This window comes from Microtus ochrogaster, linkage group LG5, assembly GCF_000317375.1.
Source record: "Microtus ochrogaster isolate Prairie Vole_2 linkage group LG5, MicOch1.0, whole genome shotgun sequence".
Taxonomy (NCBI): Eukaryota; Metazoa; Chordata; class Mammalia; order Rodentia; family Cricetidae; genus Microtus; species Microtus ochrogaster.
This window is the reverse complement of record NC_022031.1, coordinates 53,411,282-53,419,313: the sequence shown is the minus strand read 5'-3', so window position 1 is coordinate 53,419,313 and position 8,032 is coordinate 53,411,282. Positions and strand designations below refer to the sequence as shown.

Here is an 8,032-nt window from a genome sequence, read left to right as displayed (position 1 = left end):
TAAAACATAGGTGGGAGGAGTAAACAGAACAGAATGCTGGGAGGAAGAGGAAGTGAGCTCAGAGACTCGACAGCTCTCCTCTCGGGGCCAGACGCCTCAGAGAGACACGATGCTCCACTCTTGCGGGCAGAGGCGAGAGCTCTGCTCTCTGAGGCACACTCAATGAAGCTCCGACCCAGGATGAACGTAGGCTATAATCTTCCCGGTAAGCGCACCTTGGGGTGCTACACACAGATGATTAGAAATGGGCTAGTCCAGGTGCGAGATATAGCCTAGAAGAGGCTAGATAGAAATGGGCCAAGCAGTGATTAAAAGAATACAGTGTCCGTGTAATTATTTCGGGGCATAAGCTAGCCAGGTGGCTTTCGGGTAAAGCTAGCCGTACGGAGCTGGGTGGGACGCAGCCCACTGCAGCTCCTTCAACAGAATGTTCTCTTGATTCTTATGAATATGCTTATGAAAAGCTACAATTGAGTTTCTTGTTTACCATTGCTTTAGACACTAATGTCACTTTAGATAAGATTATTTCCACAATTTCAGGGTGACAAACCAGCTTACAGTAATATCTGATCATCCCTCAAGTATTTCTCTATTCAAAATCAAATTTTGCATACAACATATTTTGATCATATCATTTTCCTTCCCCAGGTTCTCCCCACCTCCCAACCCACCCAACTTCATGTGTGCTCACTTACTCTCTCCCAACTCTAAAAAAACAAAACCAAAAACAAAAAGTTAAAATCAAAATAGACAAACAAAAATACCCCAGAAGGACAAAAAGTAACAAAATGTTTGCACATGCACACGCACACACACACACACACGCACTATGAAGTTGGTTTTGTATTAGGCAATTACTTGTGGGCATTGGCCTGCCCTGGACTGTAGTTGATACACCCAGTGACACTCCAGTGCAGAAAATTGATCCCCCCTTTCCCAGTGAGAATTAATTGCAAAGACCTTCTCCACTGGGGGTGAGACTTCATGGTCATTTTCCTTCTCTATGCTGCAATTGTGTCTAGTTTGAACTTGTTCAGATTCTATGCATGCTGTCATATTCTCTGTGAATTCATATGTTTATCAGTCCTGTTGCATCTGGAAGACACTGTTTTCATAGAGTTATCCACCACCTCTGGCTCTTAAGATCTTTTCACCTCTTCTTCTTGAGGGGAAGGATTTGATGAAGACATCACACTTAGTTCTGAGTGCTCAAAAGTCTCTCACTCTCTGAACATAGCTGTGTGGGTGTCTGTGTTAATTACAACCTACTACATAAAGAAAGCTCCCTGATGAAGGCTGAGCGATACTCTTACCTATGGGTATATCAGTATAAATCTAGCAGTCATTTTAGAGTTATGTTCCTTTATGGTAACAGTATTATTACATTTTCCCATAGGTACATGACCAATCTAACCTCATGTACTTGACCACTTTACCAGAGTCAAAAATGGGTTTCATCTTATGGAGTGGTCCTTAAGGCCAAAATGTGATTGGTTATTCCCATAACATTTGGGCCACTATTTACTAATATCCTTCATTCAGGTAACTGATGTCAGTTGCAGGGTTATAGCTGGTGGTTTTATTTCTTTTGTTCTCTGATAGTGTGTAGAATATCTTGTACCATGAGTGCTAGTCAGTAGGGGTGACTACTGGTAAGGCACCAGGTTGAGTTTTTAAAGACGGAAGTTTTGTATTCAACAACAGTCCTTACAATCAGGTTGTAGAGAGTAACCAAAAACCTTAGAAATCGCATATTATTTCTAGAGGGTAAGTTTATAGTAAACCTTTGGCCCATTGGGTCAACAAAATGTGAACCATTTCTAGCATTGAAGATTTTACTTGGTGGCATGAAATGTTTAATTGAGTCATTGTCTCCCACACTATATAGCTTTTTTATATTCATATATGCTTTAGGAAGCCCCTACAGTAGTAGGTTTCCTTATGGCTTTACAAATGGCCTTCAGTGTTAGTTGTCCCTCCCCATATTCCTCCTTTGCCCTGACCTCCCAACCCCCTCTCCCTTTAATCCTCATATTCTATTTTGCTCTGTATTCCTTTATGAGACTAAATTCTGTTTCTTCTTCCTTGGGAGATCACCTCCTCCTCCTTAGTCCTAACCTAATTTCTGTCATTATTCTAATTAAAACACATATAACCATGTATAAGAGAAAAGACAATATTTGTCTTTTGAGGTCTGGGTTATCTCACTCAGAGTAATTGTTTCCAACTCTATCCATTTATCTGCAAAGTTCATTCTTCTCCACAGGTGAAGAGTAGTCTATTGTATAAATGTAGCACATTTTCATTACACATCTTCATCTTTGGACATCTAGACTCTGCAGTTTCTGATTCTCGTGAATCCTTGCACATGAGTGAGCACATATCTCTGCACTAGGGTATAGAGTCCTTTGGATGCATGCCTCAAAGGGGTATAGTTGGCACTTGAGGAAGAATGAATGACATTTAGCTTTTTCAGAAACCTCTGCAATGATTTCCATAGATGCTGTACCAGTTTTCACTTGTACCAGTAATGGATATATATTCCTCTTTCCCTGCTTTTTCACCAGAATGTGATATTATTGGCTTTATTGATCTTGGCCATTCTGACTGGGGTAAGATGAAGTCTCAAAATAGTTTTGATTTGCATTTCCCCAATGTCTACGGATCTTTAAAGTTCTCTGAAGAGTGTCCCCATCATTTGAGCTTTATCTTTTGAGAAATCTCTTAGTTTTATCCTTCATTTTAGCTGAATTATTTGTTTCCTTGGTGTCCAAATTTTAGTCCATATATTTTAAATATTAACCCTCTTTCAGTTGTAAGCTGCTTAATTTTTTATTTTCTGTTAGCTGACACTTTACTTGAGTTATCAAGTCCTTTTCTGTACAGAAGCCTTTTAGCTTTATGAGATTCCATGTATTAATTGTTGATCTCTGTGCCTGCATTCTGAGTACCCTGTTGAAAAATCCCTCCCTCTGCCGATAAGTTCAGCCCTACTCCCCACCTTCTCTTCTGTCAGATTCACATTATCTGGTCTTACATGGAGGTCTTCGATCTAACCGGGGTTGAATGTTGTGAGGGGTGCAATCTACTTTCATTCTCCTGCATAGAGCCATCCTGTTTGACCAATATAACTTGTTGAAAATGTTGTCTTTTCTTCAGGGTCTATTTTCAGCTTCTTTGTCAAAAACTGGGTGTGTGTAGGGTATGTAGAATTATGTCTGGGTCTTCAATTCTATTCCGTTGTTCAATGTGTTCTATTGTTATGTCAACCTCATTAGTTGCTTCTGTAATACTATAGCTCTGTAGTACAACTTGAAATCTGAGTGATACATCCATCAGTTCTTTTATTATTCAGAATTGTTTTAGAGATTTTTGTGTTTCCAATTAAAGTTGAAGATGATTTTTTTTTCAATTTCTATAAAGAAATGTGTTGGAAATTTTTTAGGCTTTAATCTTTTTAAATTAAATTTATTCATTGATTTTACACCCCAGTAGCAGTTTCTCCTCCTTCCTATTCTCCTAGTCCCTCTCCTGCCCCAATCCACTCCTCCTCTATTTTCCTGCAAAAGGGGCAGGCCTCCCATGGGTATCAACAAAGCATGTTCTATCAAGCTGAGGCACAGCTAAGCTCCTTCACTTGTATTAAGGCTGGGCAAGACAACCAAGAATGAGGAATAGGTTCCCAAAAGCCAAACCAAAGTTATAGGGACATGCCCTGTTTCCACTACTAGGTGTCCACAATTAGCATTGTCATATAATTGTCACATGTATGTACAGGACCGTAGATTGGTCCATGCAGGCTCCCAAGCTATTGGGACTCTGTGAGCTCCTATGAACCAGGTTCCTGTGAGTTCCCTTGTGATGTCCTTGACTCACACCTCCCCCCCACCCCCCTGCCACCTCATACTCTCCTTCCTTCCTTTCTTTATCAGGATTCCCTGAGCTTGACCCAGTGCTTGGCTGTGAATCTCTGCATTTGTTTCCATCAGTTCCTGGATGAAGGCTCTCTGATGACAATTGGGGTAGTTACCAATCCCTCATACTTCCTGTAAGCAGGCCAGACTGTAGGTCTAAGGTTGTTGGGTTGAGCCAGCTTTGCAATCCATCTGCTGGAAGTCCTGCCTGGTAATGTGTTGGAATTTTGATGAAGACTGAATTAAATCTGTAAAGAACTTTTTGCAGGATGCCCATTTTCACTATACTAATCCTACTGATTCATGAGCATGAGGGAAGTTTCCATCTTCTGATATCTTCAGTTTCTTCCTGCAGTATCTTCAAGTTTTTTTTAAATCACTTTTACTTGCTTAATTAGCCCCAAGATTTTTTTGAGGCCATTGTGAAAGGTTTTGTTTTCCTGATTTCTTTCTCAGCCTTTCATTTGTATATAGGTAAGCTACTAATTTTTGTGAGCAAATTTTGTGTTTTGCTACTGTTTCCTGGTGGAGTTTTTAGGATCATTTATGTATAAAATTGTATCTTCAGCAAGTAAAGATACTTTGACTTCTTCCTTTCCTACATGAAACCCCTTGATCTTCTACAGTTGTCTTACACTAGTGAAGACTTGAAGAACTGTATCAAATAAGTGTGGAAAGACTGATTTTAGTTGAAATGCTTTGAATTTCTCCCCATTTTAGAGTGATGTTAACTGTGGACTTGCTGTACATTGTCTTTGTTATGTTGAGGTATGTTCCTTGTATCCTTAGTGTCCTTAGGACTTCATTATAAAAGTGATAGATTTGGCCAAAGGCCATTTCTGCATATGCATTTTCTTTCCTAGTCTGTATTTGTATTGGATTTTGTTGATTGGTTTACTTGTATTAAATTATCCCTACATGTCTGGGATAAAGTCAACTTGCTCATGGTGGATAATCTTATGTTTTTGAACTCCATTTGTTAGTATTTTATTGAGATTTGCATATATGTTTATAGTGTATATTGTTTTATAACTTTCTTTATGATGGGCCTTTGTGAGGGTTTTGTTTGTTAGTTTTGTTTTTTTCAACACAGGGTTTCTCTGTGCGATAACTCTGGTTGTCCTGGAATTTATTCTGTAGACTAGGCTTGCCTTGAAATCACAAAGATCTGCCTGCCTCTGCCTCCTGTGTTGTGTTAAGAGGAGCGGCGGGGCTGTGTCCCCAGCACCCAGCCGTCCACATGGCTAGCTTTACCCGAAATAATTACACTGAAACTGTATTCTTTTAAACACTGCTTGGCCCATTTCTATCTAGCCTCTTCTCTGCTAACTCTCGCACCTGGACTAGCCCATTTCTAGTGTAGCCCACGAGGTGGCTTACCAAGGAGATTCTAGCCTACGTCCATCCTGGGTAGGAGCTTCATCGCATGTGTCTGCCCAGGAGCGGGCAGCATGGCGTCCCTCTGAGGAGAGCTGTCGAGTCTGAGCTCACTTCCTCTTCCTCCCAGCATTCTGTTCTGTTTACTCCTCCCACCTATGTTTTAACCTATGAAGGCCAGCCAAGCAGTTTCTTTATTTTTTTAACCAATGACCTTCCTCCATCACTCCTGAGTGCTGGGATTAAAGGTGTATGCCATCACCACTTGGCTGTATACTTTTGATATCATGCTAATAGTGACTTTGTAAAAGGAACTGGAAAATATTCTCTCAGTTTTTATTTTGAAGAATTATTTGAGGATTATTGGCATTAGATTTTCTGTGAAGGTCTGGAATAATTCTGTGATGAATCTATTTGGCCCTGGGCTTTTTGGGGAGTTGGGAAATTTAGGTAGGGGCCAGATTTTTAGTTACTGATTCTATTTCACTAGGAGCTATGAGTATGCTTAAATAATATATTTTAACTTAACTTTGGTAGGTCATATATATCTAGAAGTTTATCCATTTCTTTTAGGTTTACAATTTGGTTGAATATAACTTTTTAAAATAAATCCTTTCAGTTTTATGAATTTTTCAGTACACATTGTAATGCTTCCCCTTTCATATCTAATTTTATTAATTTTTTTTCTGTATATTTTAGTTAATTTTGGTAAGATTTTGTCAACCTTACTAATTTCCTTGTATCAATTCTTTGTTTCATTGATTCTTTGTATTGGTGTGTTGTTGTTTCTATTTTATAGATTTCATAATTTGTGAGTTTGATTATTCTCATCTACTCTTTTATGGGTATTATTTATTCTTATTTTTCTGGAGCTCTGAGGTGTATCACTAAGTTATTAACATGAAATCTTTCCATTTTGTATGTAGACACTTAGTGCTATGAACTTGCCTCTTAGAACTGTCTTCATTATATCCAATAGCTTTGGGTGTGTTGTTTTCTTATTTTCATACAATTATAAAAATGTTTTAATTTCCTTATGGATTTCTGTCTTGATCCAGTTTTAATTAAGTAATAAGTTGGTTAGTTACTATGAATTTGTATACTTTCTGCTATTCTGTTTTTGATAATATCCAGCTTTAATCTTTGGTACTCAGATGCAGAGTGATATTTCAGTTTTCTTATATATTTTGACATTTGCTTTTTGTCATAAAATGGGGGATTATATTTGGAGAAAGTTTCATGAATGCAGAGAGGAAAGTATATTCTTTTGTGTTTTAGTGAAATGGATTGTAAATGTCTGTTAGGTCCATTTGATTTATGATGTTTTTCTTTTTATTCTGGAATTTTTTTTGTTTAGTTTGTGTGCATGTCCTGTCTATTGATGAGACTTGGAGACTGAGGTCATCTACTATCACTGTGTGAGGGTCAATGTAATAAGGTGAATGTATTTCTTTTAAGATCTTGGGTGCCCTTGTGTTTAGTACATAAAAATTTAGAATTGTAATATACTCTTGGTAGATTTTTTTTCTTTAATGACTATGTAACATCCTTCCCTATCTCTGCTAATTAGTTTTGTGGGTTTTTTTTTGTCTGCTTTGTTAGATATTATAAAAGCTATACCTGCATAGTTCTTGGTTCCATTTCCTTGGAAAAACTTAAGGTTGTGTCTATCCTTGATGAGAAGATATGTTTCTTATTATACAGTAGATATCTTAAGCTATAGTAAAAAAGATGAATCCTGTTCCCTAAACCAATCTATTATTAGTCTGTGTCTTTTTATTGGAGAATAGAGACCATCAATTCTGAGAGTTATTAATGAGAAGTGTTTTTTAATTCCCATTATTTTGTTGTATAGATTTCTTTTCTTCTCTTTGAATTAACTCTTCTTGGTTTACTTATTCCTTATGTCTTCTTTTGTATAGTTAACCTTCTCGTCAGACCAAAGCATTCCTTCTAGTGCCTTCTGTACAAGTGGATTGAAGACAGAAATTCCTTAAATTTGACTTTAATCATGAAGTGTTTTTCTTTCTCTGTCTATTGTGATTGTTAGTTTTGCTGGGAATAGCAGTCTGGCTGTCATCTGTGCTCTCTCAGATCTTGTCCAGGCCTTCTAGGTTTCAGAGTCTCCACTGTGAAGTCAGTTGATATTCTAATAGGTGTGCCTTTATATGTTACTTCATTCTTTTCCTCTTACAGCTTGAAATATCCTTTTATCATTCTGTACATTTAGTGTTTTGATTACTATGTGTTGTGGGGGAGTTTCTTTTTTTATGATTTGATATTGCTTAATTTTTATGTGTAATTGTTCAGAAATCAAAAACTGTTGAGGCATGAAAGAAACAGTTGGGGTCGTCATTGGATACAAAACTGTATTTAGAAATGGAAAATAATAAATTCTGGCATTCTATTACATCGTAAGGTGATTACCATCAATAATCACATATACTTTAAAAGAGCTAAAAGATTTTTTTAAAATTTATTTATTTATTAAAGATTTTTGTCTCTTCCCTGCCATCACCTCCTATTTCCCTCCCCCTCCCCCAATCAAATCCCCGTCCCTCATGGGCTAAAACCAGACTCGCTGAACATAGCAGGCAATGAGGACTACTGAGAACTCAAGAACAATGGCAAGGGGGTTTTGATGCTACTGCACATACTGGCTTTGTGGGAGCCTAGGCAGTTTGGATGCTCACCTTTCTAGACTTGGATGGAGGTGGGGGTTCCTTGGACTTCCCACAGGG

At 37.9% G+C, this 8,032-nt stretch overlaps 1 protein-coding gene across 4 annotated transcripts in view; it reads left to right on the top strand.

The window, feature by feature from the left end:
* The window catches only part of St18 (ST18, C2H2C-type zinc finger), a 123,274-nt gene that overhangs the window by 77,583 nt on the left and 37,659 nt on the right, over nucleotides 1–8,032 (top strand). The gene's annotated exons all lie outside the window — the stretch shown is intronic.